The sequence below is a fragment of the Salmo trutta genome, chromosome 6 (genome assembly GCF_901001165.1).
Source record: "Salmo trutta chromosome 6, fSalTru1.1, whole genome shotgun sequence".
Classification (NCBI taxonomy): Eukaryota; Metazoa; Chordata; class Actinopteri; order Salmoniformes; family Salmonidae; genus Salmo; species Salmo trutta.
The window spans coordinates 13,124,190-13,133,354 of NC_042962.1; the positions used below are offsets into that span (position 1 = coordinate 13,124,190).

Here is a 9,165-nt window from a genome sequence, read left to right on the forward strand (position 1 = left end):
ACTAGCCTACACTCTGCACCAACCATCACTAGCCTACACTCTGCACCAACCATCACTAGCCTACACTCTGCACCAACCATCACTAGCCTACACTCTGCACCAACCATCACTAGCCTACACTCTGCACCAACCATCACTAGCCTACACTCTGCACCAACCATCACTAGCCTACACTCCTTCATATACTGTCAATGCTACGTACCAACATCAGAGCGCCACCATGCGTCAAACGTAAATTGTAGATGGCGCAGGTACAACGAAGACATACTAGCCTGAGGGAATCCCTTGTTTCCATAGAATTATGAATTTGAATACTAGAATGGACAGGAACATTATGACAGTATAAAAGGTCAGCCATTTTGGTCAGGGAGTTGGCCAACCATGGTCAGCCAGTGCTGTGATAAGATATTGTATAAAACAATGAATTTGAAGAATTTATCTGCACTATTATAGCCAGACAGTTTTAGAGGAACGATTCCATACATTTGTTAAATTAACTGGCAATATGCCAACATCCCATTCAAACAATGCAGTCACAGCCGTACTCTGTCTGAAACCAGCTGATAGGAATCAGACAAGCTGTCAATGCAACTGATACTGTATCATAATATAACTCACAGCTTTCCAAGAATACAAACAAGGAGACATTTATGGTCTGTTAACATATATTTTAGAGGCTATTTATACAGAACATTTGTATAAACCATATTTTTTATTATATGAGAATATTTTAGGTTGACAATAATTATATTACACCATCACTGATATCACATTCCTTACTTATACACTGAGTGGACAAAACATTAAGAACACCTGCTCTTTCCATGACAGACTGACTAGGTGAATCCAGGTGAAAGCTATGATCCCTTATTGTCACTTGTTAAATCCACTACAGTCAGTGTAGATAAAGGGGACGAGACAGGTTAATGAAGGATTTTTAAGCCTTGAGACAATTGAGACATGGATTGTGTATGTGTGCCATTCAGAGGGTGAATGGGCAACACAAAAGACGTAAGTGCCCTTGAACAGGTTATGGTAGTAGGTGCCAGGTGCACCGTTTTGTGTGAAGAACTGCAACGCTACTGGGTTTTTCATGCTCAAAAGTTTCCCGTGTGCATCAAGAATGGTCCACCCCCCAAAGGACATCCAGCCAACTTGACACAAACTGTGGGAGGTATTGAAGTCAACATGGACCAGCATCCCTGTGGAACGCTTTAGACACCTTGTAAAGTCCATGCCCCTACGAATGGAGGCTGTTCTGAGAGAAAAGGAACTGAATATTAGGAAGGTGTTCATAACGTTTGGTATACTCAGTGTATTTTCCTACATAAATAAAAGCAGGAAAAGCATCACCTATGCTTCTACTGCCATTCTTAGTCTGGTTTGGATTTCTCCCTGACCAAAACGTCTTCCATTATCATACCATTCCGGAACTTTGAGGGTTCATGACATAGAGATCCTGTTAAATGAGGGGCTATGGTTGTGCCCTGCATACAAAAATCCACCATGGACAGCGCTTAGATAAGAGCGAATGCAGAATCCGCACCACGGCCACTGAACAATGCCACGGTCTGATGCCTCTATTAGTTCAAATGTGAATTCCATAAACCTGAATACCCCCACGTAGAGGGCTTGGGCTGTTACATGGGCTTTGGCTGCTATCGTGCAAGTCAGTTTATAACATTACATCATTAGTTACTCAGAGTTCCCCACATTGACATCGGCCTCAGGCCCTATGGCGCTAACCTTGGAAAAGTAATTCACATTTCTACATCCTCTATTACTAAATGGGATAGATCAAACGGTGCAATTCTAAGCAATCTTCTAGCCATACCAACTATATCAATATCAACCATCAGACAGGGCCTGCAGTCGTCTATTGAACATAGCTTATTTGAGTTGAAAACTTCATGAGACTTTAAAAATCACAAACGACTTGGGTTGATGCAGCTGAATATTAACAGCTTACTTCCTAAACTGGATTACATCAAGATCTGGGCTAAGCAGACGAATCCGGACACTAGTATTGACTGAAACTTGGATATCTGTGGACACTCTGGACTGATATTAATATTGAGGGTTATGTGTTCAGAGCTGACAGACAGGGTAGAGGTGGAGGAGTGGCCATTTTTATGAAAATCATTTATTTCCCTTGCCAAAAAATTGGGGAGGAATGTATCCATAACTGTTATAGGGACTACCAACCTCCCTTGGCTAACCTTTGGCTACTCAAAGAGTTAACTAGTTAGTTGTCATTTATAAAATCAGAAGTTATTATCCTGGGTGACCTAAACTTTGATTTGGAAATGCAGGCTTCAGACAATCTAAAAGAAATGTGTAATGATCTAAACCTAACCCAGTTGGTGACTAAGCCTACATGGTCCAACCCTAAAGCTCCTTTACAGTCAACTCTGATTGGTCTGATCTTAATGGATACACCGGAGAAATACATTTCTACTGGTGTCGTTGCCCAAGACAGTAGTGATCATTGTCCAGTGGTTTGTGTTAGAGATGTGAGAATACAAAAATAAGCCTTGTGTCATCACAAAGAGGAACTTTAAAAACTTCCGGTAACAGGCTTTTTTTAACAGCATCTTCATTTTAGTGACCTTGATTGCATTTCAGCTATCCCTGAACCAATTTAGCTTTGAGCCTCTTTGCATATGTCTTCAATACTATTGTGGATAATCATGCTCCCTTCAAAAAATTAAGAGTTAAAAAGGTAGATCGAATGGCTGATACACTCCGGAATTTTCAGAAGTCATTCAAAAGAGATGATGCTTCGGTCAAGGCCAGGAACACAGACTTAGGCCCGGACTGGCAAGCTTTTAAGCAACTGAGGAATTGTTGTGTAAGACAAATAAGAACGGCTAAATCGATTATTATGTAACACCTCTTTCAGATTGTAATGGAACCCGCTAAATTCTGGAAAACTGTTAAATCCCTGAAGGGTTCTACTTCCTCCTCTCTGCCACAAAAAAAGTGTATTCAGACACTGGTCTCATTATGGAAAAAAATGCCTTCATTGATGCAGTTAATCACCATTTTATTTCAGCGGGCTGTCTTTGAAATAACTTCTAAGCCTATTCACAATGATATTGAGCTGGATACTGATAGGAGAAACTTTCTGAATGATCAGAGAAGTTAGTCAAAGTTTTCTTTCAGGCTATTTACAGAAAAATAAGTCCTGGATGCTTTGCTAGCAATAGACAACAAGAAATTCACAGGGGCCAACCAATTGGATCCCGGTCTGCTTATGTGTGCAGCGCCAATCATTGTTATCAGGAAATATTCCAAAAGTATGGAAATCATCTTGTGCTGCCACTCCATAAGGACGGGGATAGTAGTGATCTTAAACATTATCTCTCCATTTCAAGGCTTCCTCCTCTGGCTAAGATTCTTGAATCCTTGGTAAATGTACAACTTCCTCTTTATCTGAGAAATGTATTTTGAATGAAAACCAAACAGGGTTCAGGCCTGGGCAGAGCACTATTACAGCAACCACTTTAGTCGTTAATGATCTTGTCACTCCATTATACAGGAAAATGAAATGTGTTGCTTTGTTTGTGGACCTGTCAAAAGCTTTCGATACTGTTGATCATGCTATTTTATTGACTAAGTTGTCCTCGGTAGGCCTGAGCTCTGACGCCTGTTCATGGTTTCATGATTATCTTAGTGACAGAACTCAGTCTATCGTGATTAATGGGGTTAAGTCTGAATTTCTTGATGTACATAAAGGTGTACCACAGGGGTCAATTTTGGGACCCGTTCGCTTCACTATTTATACAAACACTATTGGTAAATCTGTTAAAATTGTAAACTTCATCTCTATGTGGATGATAGTATTATGTATGCTATTGCTCCGACTGTTGATCTGGCTGTGTCAAAACTACAGGCATGTTTTATAGCTATGCAGGAATCCCTTGCCTACAGGCAAACGAAATACATGTTGTTTTCAAACTCTCGTAAGAATGTTTCAGATGAACTACTCGTTCACTCAGATGGTTCTCCAATCGAACGTGTTCCCACACAAATACTTAGGCATTTGGATTGACGTTTAAAAAACATAGGTGATCTGTGTAAGAAGCTAAGATTTAAAGTTGTATTTTTCTACAGAAACAGATCATTCATTTCTCTAAGAAGGAAGCAGATTATTCAGTCAACCTTATCTGTTCTTGATTATGGTGATATTATTTATCAAAGTGCAGCTGCTACTACTCTTAAACCATTGGATGCCATCTACCATAGTGCCATTCATTTTATTACAGTTTTGATACTAACCACTAAATCCTGTATGAAAAGGTTGGCTGGACTTCACTAAAGACCAGTAGAACTCTACATTACTCCCTTTGTGTTTACAAGGCCCTACTTCAGAAACATCCATCTTATCTAACTTTGCTGTTGAAGTATAGACACCTGAGTTGCCTAACCCATTCACAGGATTGGTTAACTACCAAGCTAGATACAGTGAGGGAAAAAATAATTTGATCCCCTGCTGATTTTGTACGTTTGCCCACTGACAAAGAAATGATCAGTCTATAATTTTAATGGTAGGTTTATTTAAATCAGAAGCTTCTGAAGCCATGACATAATTTTCTGGAATTTTCCAAGCTGTTTAAATTCACAGTCAACTTAGTGTATGTAAACTTCTGACCCACTGGAATTGTGATACAGTGAATTAAGTGAAATAATCTGTCTGTAAACAATTGTTGGAAAAATGACTTGTGTCATGCACAAAGTAGATGTCCTAACTGACTTGCCAAAACTATAGTTTGTTAACAAGACATTTGTGGAGTGGTTGAAAAACGAGTTTTAATGACTCCAACCTAAGTGTATGTAAACTTCCGACTTCAACTGTATGTTCTTTCATAGTCTTGACGTCTTCACTATTATTCTACAATGTAGAAAATAGCAAAAATAAATTAAAACCCTGGAATGAGTAGGTGTCCAAACATTTGACTGGCACTATATATATATATATATATATATATACACACACACACACACACACACACACACACACACACACGGTATAATGTGTATATGTATGTTGTATATACAGGGCGCATTTGTAAAAGAGACCTTGTTCTCAATACGTTTTCCCTAAAAAAGCCAGTGCACCTGTTCCCCTTTTCCCTGTACTTCCTAATCAACATTTAGGAAATAAAAATAAGGCTGCAAAACTCGTGGCTCCCGAATGGCGCTGTGGTCTAAGGCACTGCATCTCAGTGCTTGAGGCGTCACTACACAAACACCCTGGTTCGAATCTAGGCTGTATCACAACCTGCCGTGATTGGGAGTCTCATAGGGACTGGCCGTGTAAATAAGAGTTTGTTTTTAACTGGCTTGCCTAGTTAAATAAAAATAAATGATCCCGCTACATCCATGTTAAACATTTTATCTGTCCGAATACAACAAATGCATGGACAGGCAGTCATCAATGCAAGCACCGAACAATGATTTGGATTTTTTGTTGTTCAGTTCGGGTTGTGAGTGACCATGTTAACGGGCCGACATCTACAAGGTCAGCACTGCTATCTGGGACTGAAGCTACTAGCAACCTCTCATCTGGCAAATGTAGCTAGCTGGCTTGCCATCTCAATACGAAGTCACCTAGCTAGCTTGCAGCACCATGGACAGCGGCACGTAGGTTGCCAGTAGTACGTACCACATTCTTGCTGGCGTTGCCAAGTCGGAACACGTTTGAGATGAGGGTCAACATATTTTGCATGCTACTGGACACTTCGCTCTACCACTAGTACAGAACAGCCGACCTAGCTAGCTAACGGATTCAAGTCGACAACATAGATCAGCTGACACTTCCGTGGTGGGTCGGGTGGCCAACTAAAACTATCACGGGGTTGGCCAAGACCGAGCGCAATGAATGACATTATGATAATAAAAAATGGGTGCAGGCCTGCACAATGTTCAACCGCATTTTCATTGTTCAATATCTAGGTCTATTCTAAAACTGCTTGAAATGTTAGGTTTTTTATTGCCTGGCTGTATCCTTAAAATGTTCTAACATTTCCGCTGCTCTGCCAGTATGGGAAAAAGCAAATGTCCAGCTACTGTCTGTGCTGTTGCTCGACCTACCCTGGATTTTTTTTGTGTGGAGATGACGTCCTGGACGCTTTCAACAATTTATTCACATATTTTATACTTCTGTAACTCAGCTGAAGCGATGGACAGCAAGAAGGTCCATTGCCCACCTGTCCCTGAGCAAGGCAAAGAGTGTGTCCCACCACGTGCTTTACTGCACACTGCTATAATAAGCAACTGCCTGCTCATCATGTTGCTGTATTTATTCACTTTTTTCACATGATTACATGAGTGCACACAGACAGAAAGACACCGAGAGACAGAGAACGAGTGAGAGAGAGAGAACAAGCAAGAGTTAAAGAGATGAAGAGAGAATGACTAGTAATAAAGAGATGGGTGGTACAACTAGAAAGTGTTAGTGTAACAGTGTAGGTTCCGTCCCTCTCTTCGCCCCAACCTGGGCTCGAACCAGGGACCCTTGCACACATCAACAACTGACACCCACAAAGCATCGTTACCCATCGCGCCACAAAAGCCGCGGCCCTTGCAACTCAAGGGGAACAACCACTTCAGGTCTCAGAGCGAGTGACGTCACCGATTGAAACGCTATTAGCACGCACCTCCGCTAACTAACTAGCCATTTCACATCGGTTACATTAGTAATTATTACAGTTCATGTCTCACGCTCTCGTACCTCAGTCTCTAAGCCTGCCCCAGATTGGGTGGGGACTGCAATAGTTGATGAACAGTTTAAAACAGCTCAGTCTGTCTGACTACAGAGGAAGATACCTTGCCCTGCTCTATTACCCTCTGGACTTGTGAGTACCTCAGTCTACCACTCGGCTGCTGTTTTCAGCTCATCTCAGTCAAGACCGGAGACCAAGACAACATTTATGAAAGTTGTGTTATGGTCCGAGAATTCCCTATCCCTATACAGTTCAGTAAAAGTGTGTGTGTGTCCTGCAGTGCATTTGTCTGTCCCACTGAGGTGATAGCATTCAGTGAGCGTGGGGAAGAGTTCAGAGTCGTCGGACCCGAGGTGGTCCCCTGTCTACAGACCGAGTTCACACAGCTGGCCTGGTATACGAACTCTGATCCCTGACCTCTCACCCCTTACCCCGCTTTACAAATTTATAGATTTTCGGAAGCAGGGTGGGCTTGGACTAATGAAATCCCTCCTCTCAGACATTACAAACCAGATTGCCAAAGACTACGGAGTCTACATAGAGGACCTGGGACACACTCAGGTAGGGCTCACACACAAATATCTGTTTGCAGTACCTGTGTGACTCGTTTCAAGTCATACGGTCTCATCTTGTCCCTACTCCTCTCACCTCCAGGGGTCTGTTCATCATAGACAGCGTAGGTATTCTGAGACAAGTGACCCTGAATGACCTCCCAGTAGGACATTCTGTAGATGAGACCTTGCGTCTGGTCCAGGCTTTGAAACACACCGACACAGTGGTGTAAAGTACTTATTTGGGCTATCTATACTTTACTATTTATATTTTTGACAACTTCTACTTCATTACATTCCTAAAGAAAATAATGTACTTTTTCCCTGATACCCAAAAGTACTTGTTACTTTGAATACTCAGCAGGACAGGAAAATGGTCCAATTCACACACTTACCAGGAGAACATCCCTGGTCATCCCTACTGCCTCTGATCTGGCATACTCACTAATCACACGTTTCATTTGTAAATGATGTCTGAGTGTTGGAGTGTGCCCCTGGCTTCCGTAAACAAAACAAAAAAATTGGTTTGCTTAATAAGGAATTTGAAATTATTTATACTTTTGATACTTAAGTATATTTAAAACCAAATACGTTTTTTACTTTTACTCAAGTAGAATTTTACTGGGTGACTTTCACTTCAATAATTTTCTATTAAAAAGGTATCATTACTTTTAATCAAGTATGACAATTGGGTACTTTTTCCACCACTGCCGACACACACGACAGGCAGTATTGACGCCAGTGCATGTTTATGCGTCTCTCTCGTTGCAGTGTGTCCAGCAGGATGGACACCACGAGGTGACGCAGTGAGTAATGTCTACCATAATACCACATGTTACTAATCAGTCCTGTACCCAATACTAACAGAGGGATGTTTTATCCAATCACTGAAAAGCCCGTTGGCCAAAGCAGGAGCTGTGAGTGACAACCCCAACACCTGGTAAAAGCGACACTCAACAGCTGACCCACCAATCAGATCGAGTCTCAGCTGTTGATTAACCAATCAGTCCAATTGGCAGTTCAGTTAAAAATATATATTTTTTAAATAAAAATAAACTGATAAATCGGTTACCTGTAACTTCCTTTTACAACCACAAGATGGTGATCAAACTCCTCACACACACTTGTCAGAGAAATCATATCACACTGCAGTTTATAGAAGGAATCAATTTAATTAGAGGTCCCAGCACTTAAGGTGCAGAAACCCTATTGTTATTGTAAACGGAGATGACAGCTGCAGACCAGTTGATGGCTCAATAGCACACTTTAGGGTTATAACTTCTGGACTGTTGAATTTTGTAACATTAAACGTGCTACGCACTGTTTATGGAGCATTGTGCTGCTCCAGCCTTGTGCTAGGAGGACCCCCAAATGCTGCTTGAATTTAATATACATTTATCTAATCCTGGATAGACTGTCTCTCTCCCTAGATTATCCCAGATCCCAGAGATTAAAGCAACAACAAAAAAACATCTCTGAAAGTTAAGTCGACCTCAGATCGATTGTCTGTGGCTAAGTTAACTTCCCCCTTTCATGTAAAAAGAAGTCATGACCATCATGCTGTTAGGGAAAGAGGATCATTTTGTAAATGCATTAAACCACGAATTCGACCAATTTCAGTCCCATTGATTAGGGTTTCGGGGTCCTCCTGGGGATCATTTTTTTTAAATCTCAGTTCTGCGGACCCCCCTCCAAAAAAGGACATTCTACTACAAAATGGATTCAAATAAAAAAATGTGGACATCTAAAAAATAATTTCAACCTCCAGAAATGAGCCCAATAAGATATTGGTAAAATGTTGTCCAATTATTTTAATATATTGGACCATGCATATAAGGAAAGGGATACGTAGTCAGTTGTACAACTGAATGCATTCAACTGAAATG

At 41.0% G+C, this 9,165-nt stretch overlaps 1 pseudogene; it reads left to right on the forward strand.

Moving 5' to 3' along the window:
• Positions 1-242: 242 nt before the first annotated feature.
• Positions 243-7,512, forward strand: LOC115195265 (peroxiredoxin-4-like; annotated as a pseudogene).
• The last annotated feature ends 1,653 nt before the right edge of the window (positions 7,513-9,165 follow it).